Source organism: Canis lupus, chromosome 1, assembly GCF_011100685.1.
Source record: "Canis lupus familiaris isolate Mischka breed German Shepherd chromosome 1, alternate assembly UU_Cfam_GSD_1.0, whole genome shotgun sequence".
In the NCBI taxonomy this organism is placed as follows: domain Eukaryota; kingdom Metazoa; phylum Chordata; class Mammalia; order Carnivora; family Canidae; genus Canis; species Canis lupus.
Window position 1 is genome coordinate 57,069,261 of NC_049222.1, and position 21,579 is coordinate 57,090,839.

General features: G+C 50.3%; 1 long non-coding RNA gene across 1 annotated transcript; it reads left to right on the forward strand.

Moving 5' to 3' along the window:
- The first annotated feature begins 7,377 nt into the window (after positions 1 to 7,377).
- LOC119870670 lies at positions 7,378 to 21,312 on the forward strand. The gene is made up of 3 exons (XR_005353108.1): positions 7,378 to 7,561; positions 9,720 to 9,813; positions 21,065 to 21,312. It is a non-coding gene; the product is annotated as an uncharacterized LOC119870670 (long non-coding RNA).
- The last annotated feature ends 267 nt before the right edge of the window (positions 21,313 to 21,579 follow it).

Here is a 21,579-nt window from a genome sequence, read left to right on the forward strand (position 1 = left end):
CTACTCTCTTGCTGAAAACAAAGTGCTGAATGCAATTTGGAAATCATCTTCTTAACTGCCCAGCTGAGCTGTCGAAGAAGTAAGGAGCCCTCAGTGGCCCAAACCTGAAGCATACGTGGTGACCTAGGGAAGTTAAGAGAAGTTGGGGCAGCCCCGGGGCATCTGACAAGCCCTAAGGAGACAGTGGGCTCTTGTAAGTGTTGCTCAGACACATCTGCAAGTACAGGGGGGCCTTGTCTAAGAAGGAAGCTACCACCTTCTCTCATCATGAGAAGCAGGTTCTTCTGGGGCAGCCAAACAACTGTGCAAGATGGGGAACCACCCTCTCCCCAGAGGACCTGCAACCACAGGCCAGGTTTTCACCACACCGAGCCTAGGTTCAGACCAGCTCCAGGCAGGAATTCCTTCAGAGCAATGCTGGGTTGTGGGTCAGGCTTTGTCTTGACTGGTTAGAGGTATTTTCGATTTCATTTTGTCTAGTTGGTCTATCACTTGTTGAGAGAGGACTGCTAAAATATGGCTCTGGTTGTGCAAAATTGACTGTTCCTATTTTTAATTTGGTCAGTTTGGCTTCATGTGTTGGAGGGCCTCTCATGAGACAACTGTACCTTCGTAATTATGTTGACTCCCTAATGAAGAGAAGAGCATTTCACCATTGCAAGCTCCCCCTTTATCTTCCCCACGGGGAAGGTTCTTTTCTCTAACAGTAATGCACATACTCCAATGACTTCCACTCAACATCTGCATGGTGCATCTTTTCCAACACTTTGTGTTCAACCTGTCTCATCTTGTTTAAAGTTTGTCTCTGGAAAAAAAATAAAGTTTGTCTCTGCAGGCAGCATATGGTTTGTATTCACTTTTTTTTTCTACCCTGACAATCTCTGCCTTTTATTTGGAGTGTTTAGACCATTCACTTTTAATGTAATTACTGATAAGATTTAACTCAGTCTAGCATTTTATTATTCATTTCCGTTTTTCCCCTCAGACTTTGTTTTTTGTTTTACACATACATGCATACATGTATTTTTCATAAATATCTTTCATAAGATCATCTTCCATATCTTTTATCTTCTTGATCCATGGAGTTCTGAACAAGAGAGACAAGTATAATTTCTCACAACTAATATGGCTTTCGCAATCTCTTCTCATAACCTCTACAGCTTTTATTCCATAAAAATGTATTTTGTGTTACCTGGTGCATTGAAATCTACAGACATTAAAAGTCCTCTTAATTTTTATGATTTTAATAGGCATAGGATCCCAGGTTTTTTGAGGCTTTAAAGTTATACAATTTTCTCTTTAAGACAATCATACACATAGGGACACCTGGGTGGCTCAAGTGGTTGGGGCATCTGCCTTTGGCTCAGGGCATGATCCTGGAGTTCCAGGATTGACTCCCACATTGGGCTCCTGCATGGAGTCTGCTTCTCCTCTCTCTCCCTATGTCTCTTCCTCTCTGTGTGTCTCTCATGAATAAATAAAATCTTTTTTAAAAAAAGACAATTATACACATAAACTAGGAACACATGAGAATACTTATTTAAAATAAGAGAATAATATAAATTTAAATTTTTAAGGTGACAATTGCCACAAGTATCAGACAATCCAGAAAATAACATGTTTTAATCATTTAGCTGCACAGCACACCCCCTCTGTGACCCCACCTGCATTTTCTACACACTGCTTTATCTTTTCTTCATAAATATTTATATCATGACACTAAGATGGTCAGCAGAGTTGATTATTAGAGCATTTCAAGAAGTCACCCCAGTGTCAGGACATGGAAGTGACGGTGCCCCCACACACATCCCACTAAAGCTAACCAAAAGCACCTTGACTCCATGTCCCTCACCCACTCAGAAGGCACTGCAGCAAGGCCAAAGTCCTCCCACAGTAGGAAGGCATCATAAACGCCTGCAAAATTTCACAACACATGGTAGCATGAGCATGCTGCTGGGGACCCACAGGTCAGGGGAAGAGCATTACACCTCAGCACTGTCAGCCTCATGGAAAATCCACTTCTCATAACAAACGATGTGAGAAGAACCAGTGTTTACTAAGTGTCTGTGCTTCTTCCCTGGCATCACCAGGATCCTGCCATATATTGGGGTCTCTCTTTGGCTTTCTATTTCTTAGCAGCATCAGGTTCCATAAAACATTGGGACAACATTCACAGTTTGAGGAAAGGTTGTTTAAATAAAAATCCTCCCTTGCATGAAATATTTATTCATGCAACAAATATTTAATGAGCCTTATTGTTCTCCAGGCTCTGCCCTAGTTTCTAGAGACACAGCCATGAATGAAGCAGAGTTCTTGCTCTGAGGAAGTTGACTGGGTTGGGGAGAAAGGCAGTCACAAGCAGGAGATTCTTACATGAATGCAATAGTCATAGAAAGACATTCTCTAGTATGCACCAAATTGAGATCAAGCCTTCCTGAAATCTTACAGGAGTTATACACAGTGAAGACATCTAATTGGGGTCCATTTGATAATTTGGAAGAATTATAAGAGAATGTCAGAGAGCATGTGCTCAGGGTGATGCACTTAGGATTTCTTTCTTTTTCTTAATTATTTTTATTGAAATTCGATTTGCCAACATATAGTATAACACCCAGTGCTCACCCCATCAAGTGCCCCCCTCAGTGCCCGTCACCCAGTCACCCCATCCCCTGCCCGGCTCCCCTTCCACTACCCCTTATTCATTTCCCAGAGTTAGGAGTCTCTCATGTTTAGTGACCCTCTCTAACTTTCACTCCTTCATTTGTAAAATATGGGCATCAAAACCTACCTCACCCTGCAGGGCTGCCATCTGTTTTAGACGAGGTAAGTCAATCACAATGGCTGATGACGTAAACTCTGCTAGCAGTTATTTTAAATGATCATTCAAACTGCTTATCACACTAGAAATAACTATGTTAGATAATGTTCTGATTAAAATATGAATCTAAAAATTGACTGACAAGGCAACGTCCAACTAATGTTCTGTTTTCAAGACATGTATCTAAAGAAAGCGACTCATTAAGATTAAAACTTTTTAAAAGCACAAATCACACAAGCAAAAAAAAAAAAAAAGAGGACTACCCATGTTATACTTCATGATGTGTAACTTCAGGTGAACCCATTGAATATACCACATAAAATAATTACTAATACAAATGAGACAAACTCTGGAACACTCGACTCTATACCTACAGAGTATGAATGTCTACTTGCTGCTTAAATTGCTCCCTGAGCCTCAACAACTAGAGAGATTGTCCAATTCCCAGAGTCCGGCAGATGTTGAATATTTTTCTGCCAGACTGAGGTAAGCAAGATCTTTACCATTTTCCACGTCTAATTTTCAAACTTAAACCAGAAAATAAAACAAAACATTTCAAGTAGAGGAGACTGCAGATAAATCCTGCTCTGCAATTCATGAGCACAGCAGCCGCCAGGCCCCACGGGGCTGGGGTCTCCTGACATGTGGGGACAGCGTGGCTCCTGGCGGGGGTGGCAAGTCCATGGTCAAGGAGTCCCCCAAGGGTGGGGACAAGGAGACGGGCACCCTGCTGGGGACCAGCAGAGCCCCCATCTATGGGAGGACACCCAGGCAGGTGCACACAGCAGGGACCAGACGCCCTCCTCCACCGCTTTGTGTTGCACAAGAAGACTTTAAGACTTTCAACAATTATAATTCAAACTCATCTGCCCCATTTTTACAGGAAATTGCTCCTGAAGCAGAAGACTGTGATGGCTCTTTTGTTTTACATTTTTCTTTCCTGTTTCCCTGATGTTTAGCAGGAATTTGGAAGCAGACATATAGGAAGCACCAGCAAGAGGCAGCATTGGCCTAAAAGTACTCCTTAGTATCTTAAAAGCATTTTTAGCATTTTGCTCATTAAAATAATAATTTTACTCATTAAAATAATTCCACCAGAAATCATTTACTAAAGCAAAGTAGACGTTTATAAAGGAAATAACCTTCATGTATCAATCCATAAATCTTTCTTCCTACATTTGTAAGAGGTGCTTTACATCATGGTTCTGACTCAGGTTTCATGTGACATAAAGTAATTGAAGCTCCTTGTGTCAACCCACACCGCCTCTGCGAGCAATGACCTCCCTGATAAGGGCTCCATCTGAGAGGCAGACGGACCACTCCAGGAAGGATGAGTAAGGCTCAGGCCTAAAATATGTCCTTAATGGCACATTATTTCAGGATGAACTTCCTGCCAGATGATTGCTGCCTTTATGATGCATCCTCCCGGGGAGTGTGGGCCGAGCATGCCTGGACGGGAAGAGCAGACCAGAGGAGCTGCTGCAGACCCCGGGGTGTCAGCCTCTTACAGCGGCAGGAGGAGGGAGGAACAGGGTCCCAGCACATGGCCCGGAGGAGCGGGGGGCGGGGGGGGGGGGGGAGCCAGGCAGGGGCGAGGGGAGGAGGGGCGGGTGCCCCTCAATCCCCTACGAACAGCAAGGTTCCTGAGGTAGATGGCTGCACCCGAGAGCCTCAGCTCACTGTACCAAGTGACAGGCATGGGCGCCAGGTGCTCCCGCCAAGCCCCTTGACCCGTCCCTATGGCCAGGCACACTCCGAGCTCACCTGACCCCAGGGGCCCCATCCGCATGCACCTTCTGCTCATTCTAATCACTGGCCAGCTTTCTGATGTGACAAACAAAACACAGAACTTCTCAGAACCAACTGGTTCTTCCATCTCTCAGGCCCTGGGGCAGCAGCACCTCAGTTTCACCACTGGGGTCTCCATGGTTCTGGAGCCGTGACCTGACCCCGAGCTTCGGTCACCTGCAGGGCTCCAGGAGGGTTTCGCCGGCCCCCAAGGTGGGCCAGTGCCCGGGCTGCCTGCAGTGCGCTGGCCGCTAGCGTGGACCCAGCTGCTTAGGCCTCCCCCTACTTGCTTTCTCCCTCATAGGATCCTGATGATCCTCTCATCCTTGATGGAGGGACGGTCACACCCACCGTTGTAACCAAGGCATGGATCAAAAGCCCAGCACAATTCTGTTGAAGGAAAGAGGAATGGAGACAGAAGGGAGGGACGGGGAGGGGGGATGGAGAGGGGGGATGGGGAGGAGGTGTGGGGAGGAGGTGTGGGGAGGAGGTGTGGGGAGGAGGTGTGGGGAGGAGGTGTGGGGAAGAGATGTGGAGAGGAGGTGTGGGGAGGAGGGGGGAGGAGGAGGGGGGAGGAGGAGGGGGGTGTAGGAGGGGGGAGGTGTGGTGAGGAGATGTGGAGAGGAGGTGTGGGGAGGAGGAGGAGGAGGAGGGAGGTGTGGGGAGGAGATGTGGAGAGGAGGTGTGGGGAGGACGGGAGGAGGAGGAAGGGGGAGGTGTGGGGAGGGAGGTGTGGGGAGGGAGGTGTAGGGAGGGAGGGGTGGGGAGGAGGGATGGGGAGGAGGGATGCGGAGGAGGTGTGGGGAGGAGGTGTGGGGAGGGAGGGATTGGGAGGAGGTGTGGGGAAGAGGTATGGGGAGGAGGGATGGGGAGGAGGAGTGAGGAGGAGGGATGAGGAGGGAGTGATGTGGAGAGAGGGATGGGGAGGACGGATAAGGAGGGAGGGAGGGCTGGGGAGGAAGGCAGAGGATCCCCAGGAGGATGGAAGGTGGGAGAACAGGTGCCAGGTGCCAGCAGAGCAGAAGGACCGCCTCCCTGCAGGATGTGGTGTGGACGCCATCTGAAGGGAGACGTAAAGAATAAACAGGATCCCCCAGGAAAAGGAGAGAAACGGGCCTTCCAGACAGAGCACGGACACACGCGTGGAGGCTGCTCCGGCGGCCACGCGGGTGTAAGGGCGGATGCAGGAGCGCCGGAGACGGCGGGGCAGAGACACTGCCTCAGCCATTTCTCCTGTGGTGGCTCAACGCGCTCCGTTACCCAACAGCTCGCGGGGCGCGGTACTGAGGGCGCCGTGCTGGGGCCGCCTCCCGGCATCTGGTCCCTCTGATCTGCCCGACCTCTCCTTCTCCTTCTGGAAGGAAGCGTGGCAGGTGTGGCAGGTATACTCGCTGGACGAGCTGCCCGCCCCCCCCCCGCCCCCGGCAGCAGGTGGAAGGATCAGCAGAACCTGAGGCTCCTGCACACCTGAGTCATGTTCGTGGAGGAGAAGCACCGAATTCTCAGCAGCAGAAACACCGGGTTTTTATTTTAATGCATATCTGGTCCCTGGAAATGATTTAGTTTGTGAAGATCTAAGGCAACTCTTTTCTTTTAACAGCACTTTCTGTTCCAACATGTATGAACATGCCCAAGAAGATCACGGGTGCTTAATAAATGTTTGTTTTCAGAGATTTTAAAGTTCCATGTTACCACTGCCTCATTTGTTCCCATTATACACTCATGAAATGGGGAAAAAACACCTCTTTCTACCCACTGGTGATACCCCAGTGCCTAGCACCCTGCGGGTGCTCAGTAAATACTGTTGAAAAATTAAATGAGCATGTGAATAAATCTCACCAAGAACTCTGAGTCATTTCTTCTATTTGGTAGAACATAGAGTCAGTGAATAAATACCACCTCCTAAAAGAGGAACAGAGCGAGGGGAGGCCCAGGGTGGCAGGTGCACTTGGACCCTGCCCCCCAGAGCCCTGCCCACGGGCCGGCCGCAGTTCTCACTCAGGCGGCCACAGCACCAGCCCCTGGGGGTTCGCCGTTGGCCCAGGCCCAGCAGGTCAGGTCGTGGAGACGGAACAAGATGACAAAGGCAGAGCTACGGTCTGCCAGGCCTGCGTGGGCCGAGTCCTGAGAACGTGAGTCTGTGAGAGAACCAGCGGAGCAGGCCGAGAGGAGGGGTCTCCTTGTCCCACAGCTTCTTGGTCCCTGGATCTAAGCCTCATGATGATGTAGGAAAGAGTTAGGGGCAGACAGGGCTCGGCAGGGAAAGAGAAGGGAAAGGCCCAGAGTCAGGCTCCCAGGAGTCTGTGGGCTCCCATAAACCCCAAGGGCACCAAAAGGCCCCAGAGTCAGGCTCCTAGCCATCCCAAGAAAACAGAGATAAGACAGTAAAAACAGAAAAAATAAGCCTGGCTCCCTAGCCCCAAAATGTTAGGGAGCATCTCCCTTTAATGGCAACTAAGTAGTCGCAGAAACTCACCAGACTACAAAGAAACATGTCCTGAAGATGTGACCCATAGTCCCTGCTCGCACCAAGATGGCACAAGAATCTCAAGGCCGTGGGCTCCCTGACTAGGTTCTCCATAAAAGGCCAGCCCAGAAGCCCTCAGTGGCAACCCTGTCGGGGCCCTCTCACTCCTGGGGGCTCTCTCTGTATCTCTGCTTAATACACTTCCATCGATTTCCTCACTGTCCTTTGTCTGCCAGATTCATGCTTCGACTCCGGAAGACAAGAACCCAGCTCTCCCGTATCAACGACAAGCAGCGAGGTCCCTGCTCCGGGTGCCTGCAACATACATCTGACTCTTTATTTCCAAAATCTAACTCTTCTTAAAATAGCTAGAGAATGTGTTTCTTTTCCTTGCAATGAAGTAATCCCTGAGTAAAGCACAGAACAGCATCCCACCCGTGGCCTCACGACGCACCGAGCAGTGCCCGCCGGGTTCCTTCCGCAGAATGGTGAGGAAGGGAACATGCTAAATGGCAATGTCTTCTTTTTAATTGTGATTTTTTCCAGGCATTTAAAGGGTATTAAGGAGCATTTTCTCATGTGCTTCTTGGCCATGTGTATGTCTTCTTCGATGAAATTTCTGTTCATGTCTTTTGCCCATTTCATGATTGGATTGTTTGTTGCTTTGCTGTTGAGTTTAGTAAGTTCTTTATAGATCTTGGAAACTAGCCCTTTATCTGATAGGTCATTTGCAAATATCTTCTCCCATTCTGTAGGTTGTCTTTTAGTTTTGTTGACTGTATCCTTTGCTGTGCAGAAGCTTCTTATCTTGATGAAGTCCCAATAGTTCATTTTTTCTTTTGTTTCTTTTGCCTTCACGGATGTATCTTGCAAGAAGTTGCTGTGGCCAAGTTCAAAAAGGGTGTTTCCTGTGTTCTCCTCTAGGATTTTGATGGATTCTTGTCTCTTGCCATCAGGGAAATACAAATCAAAACCACAATGAGATACCACCTCACACCAGTGAGAATGGGGAAAATTAACAAGACAGGGAACAACAAATGTTGAAGAGGATGTGGAGAAAGGGGAACCCTCCTGCACTGTTAGTGCAAGCTGGTGCAGTCACTCTGGGGAACAGTATGGAGGGTCCTCAAAAAGATAAAAAATAGAGCTACCCTACAACCCAGCAATCACACTACTGGATATTTACACAAAAAATATGAAAACACTAATTCAAAAGGAGACATGCACCCTGGTGTTTAGAGCAGCATTATCCACAAGAGCCCAACTATGGGAAGAGCTCAGGTGTCCTTCAACAGACGAATGGGTAAATAAGATGTGATGTGTATATACAATGGAATATTACCCAGTCATCAAAATGAATGAAATCTTGTCATTTTCAACAACATGGATAGACCTAGAGAGTATTATGCTGAGTGAAATAAGTCAGTCAGAGAAAGACAAATACCATATGATTTCACTCATATGTAGAATTTAAGAAACAAAACAAATGAGCAAAGCAAAAAAGGGAGAGAGAGAGAGAGACAAACCAAGAATCAGACTTTTAACTAACCAGAACACACTGCTGGTCACCAGAGGAGAGGTGGTGGGAGAATGGGGTAGACAGGAGATAGGAATGAAAGAGTCTCTGCATCATGATGGAAAAAAAAAAAAAAATAAAGAAAAAAGTAAAATAGGGCAGCCTGGGTGGCTCAGCTGTTTAGCGCCACCTTCAGCCCAGGGCGTGACCCTGGAGCCTCAGGATTGAGTCCCATGTCGGGCTCCCTGTATGGAGCCTGCTTCTCCCTCTGCCTGTGTCTCTGCCTTTCATGAATAAATAAATAAAATCTTTTTAAAAAGTAAAATAAAACTTTTTTAAAAATAAATTTGAAAGATGGAAACTGGTGTGTTGCTTGGCACATGGCGGGGGTCTGAGGACATGGATGCTGTGTGGTTGGAGCTGACAGCAGCTTCCATACGTCTCTCAAACATTATGGGATTGGTGTTGGCACCAGAAAGTTCATTATCGTAAATATTGTTGGTTAGAGTTTGGTATCTGGATTATAGGCACAGAGTTTGGAATATTTAACTCACAACAGGAACAGGAAATCGTGCAGCCTTTGAACCACATGAAAGCCATGGAGACCTGGCCAACAAGAACCTGTTTCCATTCACCTCCTCCCTAGAAGTTCCCTGGGGATGGAGTGGGGAGGTCTACACTAACGTTCTATTAAACGCATGTATAACTTCATGTGAGTCATTCGAAAAACAATGTCATCTTTGAAAATACTGAAGAATAAATCGTTACTGCTGGTTTAGCTGAGAAAGATTATTTCATGTTATTTAACAATAGCATCTACCCACCCACAGTTTGGTTTTGACAGGGACAAGGAGAGGGAACGAGTGGATGAAGGCCTTTCTTTGGCAAAGTACTTGCATTTCAAATAATATTCTCAACCAAGTACAACCAGGCCAAATTAGGCCAACAAAGAAAAGAAAGTTCAGAGTAACCGTTCGAGTGATAAGTGACAGTCCCTAAAAATAGACTGCTCATCAGAGAGACCCTGGAAAGTTCACCACGGTGGGTCACAGGAGACTAAATGGAACCTCAAAAATCGGTTTTAAGGTAATAAGAACATAACTTCACTCTTGCTCTCGTTACTGCCGTAGGGAAACAGAAGCTCAGCTGATGGCACACCCGCTAGGAGTCAGACTCGCAGACGTCGCCGGATGGAGAAGAGAATGTGTCCTTGGTCCCGGCAAGGTAACAACAAACTATAGACCAGATTACTCTGCTCTCTGAGGAGGGGTCCGAAGAGTGACAATCTCTGTTGTCACCAGAAGTAAAAGTAGCTGCAGTCAGGTGAGCATGTTTAACTCTCGAGTCATTGCAGTCTGCAAAAAAATAAAAATTGGGGCCAAATATATATTTCTGTGCACCCAGTGGGAGGAAAGAAGAAGGCAGCTCAGGATAGGAACAGAAACAAACCAGAGGCGGTTTCTCCAGGATTGACTAACAGAGGCCTCGGCTGACGGTGGGAGACTCAAGCAATTTGGTGTTTCTTTCTTTCTTTCTTTTTTTTTTGAAACATTTTATATATATATATAAAATTATATATATATATTATCGGAGTTCAATTTGCCAACATATAGCATAACACCCAGTGCTCATCCCATCAATTCGGTGTTTCACAACCTTCAGCATCATCAGAGAGACGTGCTATTGGCAGATCATAAGAAATCTGACAGCACAAAGAACGGAACCAATCAAGCCCGTCTGCACCCAGAATCACACACAGACTCTCTCGTTCAGCAGCGTGGGCACGTTCCACTCGCCTTAAATAAATACCAGCGCGGCCAAAGACATCACAGGGATAGAGCAAGACTAAAATCTGCAGTTCCTAGCTCGAGTGTAAATGGATCCCTCTAAAAGAAAAACCCGTTTGCTGTAGGAAAATGTGCTTTCCAAATTATTAAACTTTCCATGGTGCTTGGACAAAGCTCTGACCTGGAATCAAACAAAGAGGGAAATGCAAGCGCCCACTTTATGTCCGGACGTCTTGTCCTCTCACCTCTGGTTTGATTTCTTTACAGGGCTTGAAAGTGCTAAGTTCACTTTGCTATTTTTATCTGCTGGGAAAGGAACCCTACGACCAGCAGGAAGAGGGTTGAGGAGGAGGAATGGGCTGGGGGGGCAGATGCTAACAAAGGCGGAGTGGATTTTCCACGGAGCAAATGTTTTTTCTGTATGGACGCCAAAAATTCTGCGCCTAACACTTACTGGGAATCCAATGTATACTCCCCAAAAATGGCTTCTGGAACCCCAACGTTCTGGTGAATGCAGCTGTTTGAACTGGCAGGTGCTACCAATGTCCCACTATGTCACCCGGTGTCAGGCCGTCCCGCCGTGTCTCACTGTGCCGGGCTGGGCCTGGCGACATCACGCCCTGGCAGGCCGTGGCAGGACGACCACCGTCTTTATTCCAGTTCTGTTTGCAGTGAACGTTAGCAGCCAGTAAGCTGGAGATTCCTCACTAAAATCACCTGCTGGTTTGCTTCGAGGAAATGTGCCACCAGGGGAAATGTTTGAAAACATCACACAATTTCCTCGCATCGCTATAGCCGTGATGCTGAGCCACACTCCCTGCGTGGCAGGTGCTGCACTGCCCCCCACCCCACCATGGCGGCAGACACCCGCCCCTGTCACACTGGCTTCCAACCAGCCAGTGGGACAACACAAGGAAATGGAGCAGATGGCTTCCCAGCCCCAGGCCCCCCTCTGTCCTTCCCCGTGTGGAAGCCAAGACAAGACACTCAGCCTCCACGAGCCTCAGTTTCCCCAGGTGTGCAATGCAGGCGACATAGACAGCTCTGGCCTGGGGCTGCGGGAGGTTCTGACTGTGTAGCCAGGGAGACAAGGGACCCCCCACCCCCAGGGAACCGGAGAGGACCCCAGCCTTGGGTGCTATGATGAGGGGCTCAGAGTGAGCCGGGGAAGCTGGGAGCAGAGGGAGCACGGACTGGCATTAAGCAGACGGGAGGACTTGGGGGACCCTGGCAGGAAGGGACGCCCCACCCCTCGGCTGCCCTCCAAGCCCAGAGCAAATCTTTGTGTGGACACTTGGCCACCTCATGATCTCTCAGGAGGGAGCGCCCCAGATGTTCCCAACTCTGTTGTCACCAGAAAGACTCTTCTCAGCCTGTCCTTAACGAGGACGGACGTGGGAATGTGACTCCTGGAGCGCACCACCAATCCTGGGGTGTGACGGTGACACCCAGTCCAGTTTCTCGTTCTCCCAAACTCTACCCAATGTCCACCCTTGCTCTTAAGAAATCATGGTGTCTATGGAAAATCCCCTTAATCTGCTCCTACAGGATGGCAAATGCCCCAAAGCCTAACAAAACATTTAGCATCTTTTATTAAAAATTAGCTACTTTTCAGCATTCTTTTTTTTTTTTTAAGATTTTATTTACATAGTTATTTGAGAGAGAGAAAGTGAGCACCAGCAGGGGCAAAGGGAAAAGGAGAAGGAGACTTCCCGCTGAGCAGGGAGCCGGACGTGGGGCTCGACCCCAGGACCCTGAGATCATGACCTGAGCGGACGCTTCACCAACGGAGCCCCCCAGGCGCCCACTTTACAGCTTTCTTAAGGAAAAACCCTGATTATTATACCTACACGGCAAATTTGAAACTCACTATCAAGGAAATTCAGTTATTCAGAAACAGATTAGGGAAGCGAAGGCAGCGCGGGTGTGCAGGGACCGCTGGGACGCACCCACACGCAGAGGCCAGGGCGACACGGCGCTGCAGAGTTGGCAGAGCACCGAGGGCCCCGCCGGACCCCCAGGTCCCCACAGCCAGGACGCGCAGAGCCACGATGACGCTTGAGGTCACATGGCTCTTCCTGCTGTAAAGCGGCCTCACAGGACCTACCAGAACCATTTTGTGGGCTCAGGACGTCACCTCCGGAGCCTCCAGGGGACAACGCCTGCCCTCGGGCCACGTCTCGGGGAAAGGAGACCTACAGGCTCCTCTGAGCCCCAAGCTATGTCATCAGCCCCTCACGCCTCAGACCTTAGCTCCTCACCCGGGGGTTCTCAGGCCCCAGCATGCACCCCAGACCGCGGGGGGCTCCCTCTGCACACAACATCCCAGACGCCCACCTCCCGTGCAGCAGGTGCCTACCGCCCCGCACAAGGCAGCACCTGACGAGCAGCACTGCTGCCGCTGGCCCGGGGCCACACTCAGCAAACCCGGTCACCCGTCCAGTGGCAAAGACAGCTCTGCCCCCATCTCTGTCTCTGTCTCTTTTTCTATCTCTCCCTATCTCTGCGACTCTGTATCTGTGTCTCTGTCTCTCTATCTCTCTGTCTATATGTCTCCCTGTCTTTGTCTCTCTGTCTCTGTCTCCATCTCTCAGTGCCTCTCTATCTCTCACTCTCTGTCTCAATCTCTCACTGTCTCCCTCTGTCTCTCTCTCACGGTCTCTATCTCTCCCTCTCTATTTCTCACTATCTCTGTCTCTCACTATGTCTCTCTATCTCTCACTGTCTCTGTCTCTTTCACTATCTCTATCTCTCTCTCTATCTATCACTATCTCTATCTCTCTCTGTCTCTCTAGCTGTCCCCGTCTCTCTCTCTCTGTCTGCATGGCTGCACCCTCAGAGCACAGGGAGCACGAGATGCTGGAGAGATGATCCCCCTCAGGAGCCTGGATGAGGAAGCCCCCGCGGGACGACGAGCGCAGCGTCCAGTGGGCGATCGCACATCTACTCGCAGCCCATGTCAAGCAGACATTAATGGGGCCGAGGACTGCGGTCCAGGCTGTGTGGATGGCAGCCCCCGAAGGCCCTGTGGGAACCCCCAGGACCCATCCCCCGCCCCCTGCTCCCTCCCCATCTCAGGAGAGCAGGTGCAGGGCTGCAGGGGCGCTCTCTGGTCCTCGGCTGCTCAAGGCTGCGGTCTGCGAACACAAGCCCATGTGCAGGGGCGGTGGGGGGGCGAGACCTCTGACCCCTCCAGGAGAGGCTGAGACTAGCAGGAGGGCGAGACATCTGACCCCTCCAGGAAAAGATGGGGCGGGTGGGGGGCCGAGACCCTGTGTCCTCCAGGACAGGATGGTGCGGGTGGGAGGGGGGGAGACTCCTAGCCCTCCAGGAGAAGATGGGGCAGGCCAGGGTGATGAGACCCTGTGCCCTCTAGGACAGGATAGGGCGGGTGTGGGGAGACCCCTGACCCCTCCAGGAGAGGATGGGGTCAACCCACCCATCAGCGCTCTCCCTCCCCAGGCTGAGGACCCACCAAGGACCAGAACAGGCCCAGCAGTGACCTGAGGACACCCCCTCATGATCTCATAAGACATCAGGCCTGTGGGAACCCAGGGCTTCCGCCTCCGTAGCTGCTCTGAGGACAGGGCCACCACGTCCGGGTGCATGCCTGCCTCGAAGCCTTTGCGCCATGGGATGTTGTGCTTGGGAATGTTGTAGACTTAGAAACAATAGTTCATTTGAAGCAGCCAATGAGGTTCGGGGAGGAGGAGCGTCCAGGTGAGCGTGAGGAACAACCTGGGCAGGAAGACAGTGCCATCCTGCAGACCAGGCAGGAAAGGACCGGAGATGGACAGGCCAGAGCAGGCCCAGTAGCACAGGGACGAATTCAAGTCTGAGAAAGACTCGTGGGGTTTGGCACCTAGGAGATCCCCAGTGACCTTTGCCAGCTCGATGTCAGAGTAGGGGGCAATCAGAATCCATGCGGATAAGCGTTAAAGAAAGGACGAGCAAAAATTCTTGCACTACGTGTCAGCAGACTAACACCCCTCATATGTAAAGAGCTCTTACGGAAAAAAAAAAAAACTTCCCACAGAAAAATGGAGGAAAAATAGAAAACAAACATTTAAAAAAGCACAAATAGGATATTGAGACAAAATGAAAACGCCCAGTCTGGTGGTAGCACATCGGGCACACACTGCTACTACCCCTAACAGGTGGGGACACTGAGGCGCAGAGGGGTTTTTGCCTGGATTACATGAAGTGACCCACTTGGACCTCCTAGGATCTCATTACCACACACATTGTATGCACACCAGAAACCACTCACCCGGCTGCCCACTGTGTCTAGTGTAAGTTTGAACACTGCATCCATGTACACACATTCCCTTTGCTCTTCCTGGCCTTTACGCCCTCCAGAAAGCGCCACGGCTCTGATTTCATCAGAACAGACCTACACACCCTGAGCACCATGCCTGGTCTCTCACACCATGCACACCTGCCGGATTCACCACTCCAGGTAGGCATCCGTGGCTCCAGTGGTTATCACGCTACACATGTCCACTGCTTGACGAGGCCACAGTGCACGTGTCCGTCCCCTGGGTCTGGACATTCAGGTTGGTAGCTGTTTGAGTCGCTCATGAATGAAGGGGCCGTGCATGCTCTCATCTGCATCTCCTGGCAGGTTCGTCCACTCCCTCCTCGTAAGTGTCCCTGTCTCATGTGGGGCTTGTCCACTCTCTCCTCGTAGGTAGACCTAGAAGTAGGACCATTTGGTCTGGTGACAAACATGACTGAAGATGGCCCTGAAGTGACTGAACCCCCTGGTATTTCCTCCAGGACGGACATGGGTCCTCGTTTCCACGTCATCACCAAAAGCAGTGTTTCCAAGTCTTTGGTCTTAGGTGGTTCTGGTGAGGACACAGTTCTCTGTCCTCATGATATAATTCACCTCCTGGTGGCAAGTCCTGCTCTTGACCCACCTTCGCCCACCCAGTGGCTCGCTGGCATCCTGCTTTGTGGTCTCCTCCGAAATCTCAGGCCCCGCTTCTAACTGACTCACCTGCGGGGTTCTTCACGTGGACGCAGACGAGCACGTCCTGCTGATATTGTCCTTTGCATTCCAAGGAAGCCCAGTTTCTCCTTTGTTATTTGTTAGTGCTTTTCATCTGCTCCTAAGACATATTTGCTTCCTGAAGGTCAAGAGGGAACAAACAGAATTTCTGCAAGAACCTGGCCAAATGTGACCTGACGAAGATGTACGGAAGCCTCGGGAGGCAGGCTCGGTTCCCTGGCTTCTCAGTCTCCCGGTTGACCAAGCACAGGGGGATGTTCATCTAAAGATACCGTCAAACCAGGTTGAAAAGCAAAGCGTTTCAGAAGGTTGGGCCAAAGGGATTGGAGGCAGAGCCCTCACTACAAAAGGCAGCGCTGCACGCTCGCCAGATCCCTGGACAGGCAGACAGTCTCCGTGCCCGGGATGCCACCGTTAAAGGAGTGATTTATGCAGGGCTCATAAAATAATGTTTGATCAAAGGACACGAGTTCAAGTGACTTCTCTCGCCTGGCATAAACAACCCCACCTCCCGCCAAGAGAGCATGACCAGGGAGGCCTGTGACATTCCAGAGGCGACGCATCATCGCCATCACCCAGCTCCAGAATTTATACCAAACTGTGCCTCTGAACTTTATTTTCCTTTTCTCTCCAAGTTCCCGGGGAGCTTTGTTGTCAAAGGAATGGTCTGGATCTCTGGTGAGGAAAATCTGAGCAGACAGTTAATTTCATGACAAAGCCCCTGCGCTGATCACAGTGCACATTCCAGATCGAGCAGGGGATCGTCCAGTTCATTAAATCAGAATCAGGCCGTCTCCACTACTGGGCCCTTCTGCTCATGAGGAATGAGATAAATGTGTGAAGAGCCCTTAGTGTGTTCTAGGGCCATCTTTTTGGGAATTATGAATGTGCTTTAAAATAATGGCTTGTTTTCATTTCTCTCCTTTTTCTCTAATAGTATTTATCAGAAAAATGCTTTGGGAAAGGAAATCGCAGGGAGATATCACAACATCTTTTTGGGAGTTCACAATATACACGATCAATTCATCTCTACCTTTTTATTTTTTTTGAAGATTTTTTTTATTTATTCATTCATGAGAGACAGAGACAGAGAGAGAACGAAAGAGGTAGAGACACAGGCAGAGGGAGAAGCAAGCTCCATGCAGGAAGCCCGATGTGGCACTTGATCCCAGGTCCCCAGGACCCTGCCCCGGGCTGAAGGCAGGTGCCAAATTGCTGAGCCACCCAGGGATCCCCAATCTCTACCTTTTTAAATTCCACGTAGATTATTTATTTTGCATCACATCAAAAATGACCACAAAGACAACCAAAACCACAATGAGTTACCACCTCATACCAGTCAGAATGACTAAAATGCTGGTGGGGATGCAGGAAAAGGGGAGCCCTCGTGCACTGTGGGTGGAAATGCAAGCTGGTGCAGCCACTGGACAACAGTATGGAGGTTCCTCAAGAAGTTGAAAATGAACTACCCTATGACCCAGCAGTTGCATTAGGTAATTATACAAAGGATACAAATGTAGTGATTGGAAGGGGTGCCTGCACCCCAGTGTTTATAGCTGCGGGGTCCACTATAGCCAGACTGTGGAAGGGGCTGAGATGTCCAGGGACAGATGAATGGATAAAGAAGACTGCGCCTGTGTGTGATGGACTATGGCTTAGCCACCTAAAAGAATGAAGTCTTGCCATTTGCTCCACATCACTTGCCATCAGGGAAATACAAATCAAAACCACAATGAGATCCCACCTCACACCAGTGAGAATGGGGAAAATGAACGAGGCAGGAAATAACAAATGTTGGAGAGGATGTGGAGAAAAGGGAACCCTCTTACACTGTTGGTGGGAATGTGAACTGGTGCAGCCACTCTGGAAAACTGTGTGGAGGTTCCTCAAAGAGTTAAAAATAGATCTGCCCTAGGACCCAGCAATTGCACTGCTGGGGATTTACTCCAAAGATACAAATGCAATGAAACGCCGGGACACCTGCACCCCGATGTTTCTAGCAGCAATGGCCACAATAGCCAAACTGTGGAAGGAGCCTCGGTGTCCACCGAAAGATGAATGGATAAAGAAGATGTGGTCTATGTATACAATGGAATATTCCTCAGCCATTAGAAATGACAAATACCCACCATTTGCCTCAATGTGGATGGAACTGGAGGGTATTATGCTGAGTGAAGTAAGTCAGTCAGATAAGGGTTTCTCTCTTATATGGTTTCACTCATACGGGGAATATAAGAAATAGTGAAAGGGAATAAAGGGGAAAGGAGGGAAAATGAGTGGGAAATATCAGAGAAGGTGACATAATATGAAAGACTCCTAACTCTGGGAAACCAACAAGGGGTGGTGGAAGGGGAGGCGGGCGGGGGGATGGGGTGACTGGGTAACGGGCACTGAGGGGGGCACTTGACGGGATGAGCACTGGGTGTTATGCTGTATGTCGGCAAATCAAACTCCCATAAAAAATATACATAAAAAAAACAGAAAACAAAAAAAGAAATCTCGTCATTTGCAATGACATGGATGAAACCAGAGGGTATTATGCTGAGCAAAATAAGTCAGTCAGAAAAAGACAAAAAAAAAAAAAGACAAATGCCATATGATCTCAGTCATATGTGGAATTTAATAAACAAAATAGGGGGAGGGGAGGGAAAAATAAGTAAGATTTTTAAGATTTAAAAATAAAGTAAGATGAAATCAGAGGGAGACAAACCATAAGAGACTCTTCTAGGAAACGAACTGAGGGTCGCTGTAGGGGAGGGGGATGGATAGATGGGGTGACTGGGGGATGGGCTTTAAGGAGGGCACGTGACGGGATAAGCACTGGGTGTTCTATCGTACTGACAAGTCGCTGACCTCTACCTCTGAAACTAACAATACACTACAAATTAATTAAACAAAAATAAAATCTTAAAAACTTCCAAGAAAACATGATCACAAGACGCCTTCATCTCTTGCAGACATCATGCCTTTTGGACATCACCATTTCTTAGAATTTTCTTCTCGTTCTTCACTGCATGCAGGGAGCCTGGCTTTAGTTCAACAATTCTGTCCATGCGGCCAGTCTTGTTCCAGGAATACCCGCTCCCAGAGCGTGGATCCGAGCTCACGGTCATGGCTCCCTGCCACACTTCCTCTGGGGCCCTGTCTGTGGGTAGCTCACCTGCTCCTCAACCCCAAGCCCCGGTTCTCCCTGGTCTCCCCTTCCAAAGGATTCTCCCTTTCAATCAAAAACGCCTGCCCTCCCTCCTTCCCCCAGGGGCAGCACCGCAGCTCCGTCCTCCTGGTTTCTCTCGCTGCTGGCCAGCTCCGCTGCCGCCCCCTCAGCCGTGCCCTCCACCGTCTTCCCAGAGATCCCCGTCTACAGTCTACACAGGCACGCGCCCCCAGCCCTGCCCTCTTGGCTCACCTGGAGCCCTCAGCGCCCTCGGCCTCCTGCTCCCAGGCACGTGATGGTCCTGGGACCCCACAGAGCAGCACCCACGTGCTCACCAACCCACTGCCCCCCTCCCCGTCCCCTCTGACGCTCCCGGAGGGCTCACCATCAACCCAGTGCACAGTCAGGGCTCCCCAGAGAAACGAAACCAACAGGAGGCCTGTCTGTCTGTCTATCATCGATCACAATTTACTTTAAGGATTGTGAGAACTGGCAAATTCAAGATCTCCAGGTGCACCTGCAGGCTGAACACCCAGGAAGAGCCGACCTGTGGTCCAAGCTCTGGAAACTCAGACAGAAGTCCACGGGACAGTCTGGAGGCCCCTTCTTCCTCGGGGGAACTCAGGATTTTCTCTTCGGGCCTTCAACTGCTTGGATGTGGCCCACCACGTCATGAGGGGTCATCTGCTTCACTCCAGGTCCACTGTTTTAAATGTTCAATATCCTCTAAAAGTACCTTCACAGCGACATCTCAACAAGCATTTGACCAAACTGCTGGGTGCCATGGCCTGGCCAATGGACACAAAGAATCAGCCATCACACCAGTCCTGTGCTAGTTGTCTCGTGTCAACCAGCCTGAACCTGGGGTCCCATCCCTCTTTCGAAAGCATGTTCATCCCATCCTTGGAGAAATCTCCCCACACGATTCCAGCAGGGCACACCCAGCATGCACACGCTTCCCGGACGAGGCTCCTCAGCACAGTCAGGCCTCGGAGAGCCCAACCACGAAATCAAACCAAACAGAAGTATTCCGTTCAATAAGACTTTACTGGTTTACACACTTTCCTTGTGCTGATTTCATGCATTTGAGTGCCACACTTATACAGGGAAGCGGGTGGCGGAGCAATGATGGAGCTGGCGGGTGGCTCGCTGACAGACACATCCTCCAGAAAGCTCAAGAGCAGGTGGCAGGAAAGCCTGCAGTTGGCTGACATCACCTCCACACGAAGCCAGCACCGAACGTCGTGAACATCACCCTTGATGCAGGCATCCAGGCTGCAGTGACTGCCGGCTACTTGGGAAGACCTGCTGTCCCTCACCTCCTGCCCAGGCCTGAAGACAGCAGGACAGCAGCGACCCTGGGCCCTGGGGACAGCGGGGCGGCGACCCCGCCTCAGAGGAGACAAAGGAACGCCTTCACGCCTGGATCTTCATCTGGACTCAGTTCCAGTAATGGGGGTGGCTGTGAGCTGGAGGCCTGTGGGATGACCAGGTCCATGGGGAAGAGAGGACGGGGTGGGGGTGCAGAGAAGCACGGGGCACAGCCCTGAAGGCATCACCGCCATCTCACCTGCAATCCCACTGAGCCAGGGCAGAGCTCCCATCCAGGGGACTGTGGGGGACACAGAACTGTGGGGGACATGGCCTCCCACCCAGGGGACAGACTGTGGGGGACACGGCCTCCCACCCGGGGGACAAACTGTGGGGACACGGCCTCCCACCCAGGGGATGGATCGTGGGGTCACGGCCTCCCATCCAGGGGACAGACTGTGGGGGACACGGCCTCCCAGCCAGGGGACAGACTATGGGGGACAGAGCCTCCTGCCTGGGGGACAGATCATGGGGGATACAGCTTCCTACCCAGGGCACGGACTGTGGGAGACACAGCTTCCTGCCTGGGGGTGGATTGTGGGGACACAGCCTCCCTCCTGGGGGATGGACCATGGAGGACACGGCCCCCCATCCAGGAGACTGACTGTGGGGGATGGAGGGAACCGCCCGCCACATCCACACTTCAAGGCCAGGGGAAGCCGGCTGTCGGGGCTCAGACTCCTTTGGCAAAAGTGCAGATGGACAGTCTTGTTTTAGGGAATCAAGCCTGTGACACTCGGATAATCGTTAGGACAGTCACCCCGCGCTACAGCTTTCTTACTCCGCACTTGGGTCCGGTTTCCCTGGGATTGCCGCGCTTTGAAAACTAAGCAAAGAAAGGCCTGGCCGCAGCCCTGACGTCACATTTTCTGGGGCTTCGCGTTTAATCTGAACTGTTTGCAGAATCCGGAGGGTCTCGGGCGCTTCTCTATGACCTTCAACGTGGCTCACAACAAACCTGAGGCCCGTGCTGCCCGCGGGGGTCACGACTCCGCGGATCTTAAATATTTCAAGCAATAATCTTGTCACACTCCCACCTTTTCTGTCAGACTTTCTCCTGTAATCGCCTGCAGAGGTAGCACATGCCGGACCCCGGGGGTGAGTTTTCTGTTGTTCTCTGTCCAATCTGTCGCACGTTTATGATCACAGGTGGTCCGGCTACACCGCAGGCATCGCTAACAAGCCGTCACTCGGTTGTCAACGTCTAACTGCAGTACGGAATTCTAACTGCAGGACAGAAGTCCCGCTGCGCTCCCGTCGGGGCTGTCGTAAGAAACGAATTCTCTGGGGACACCTGGGGGGCTCAGCGGTTGAGCAGCTCCCTTCATCCCAGGGCGTGATCCCCGGGTCCTGGGATCGAATCCCACATGGGGCTCCCTGCATGGAGCCTGCTTCTCCCTCTGCCTGTGTCTCTGCCTCTCTCTGTGTCTCTCATGAATAAATAAATAAAATCTTAAAAAAAAAAAAGAAACAAATTCTTGTGTTGAACTTAGAGGACAGTTTACAACAAACAGACCAGTACCTTACTTCATAGACGCCTTTTATTTTGGATCAAAGACAATAATGCTCAGATAGAGCCAGAGAGACCAAGCATTTGTCCATCTATCTGTGCTTTTAAGTGAACAGAAAAAAAAAACAGATTCGGGGGCTTTGTGGGGGGCAGA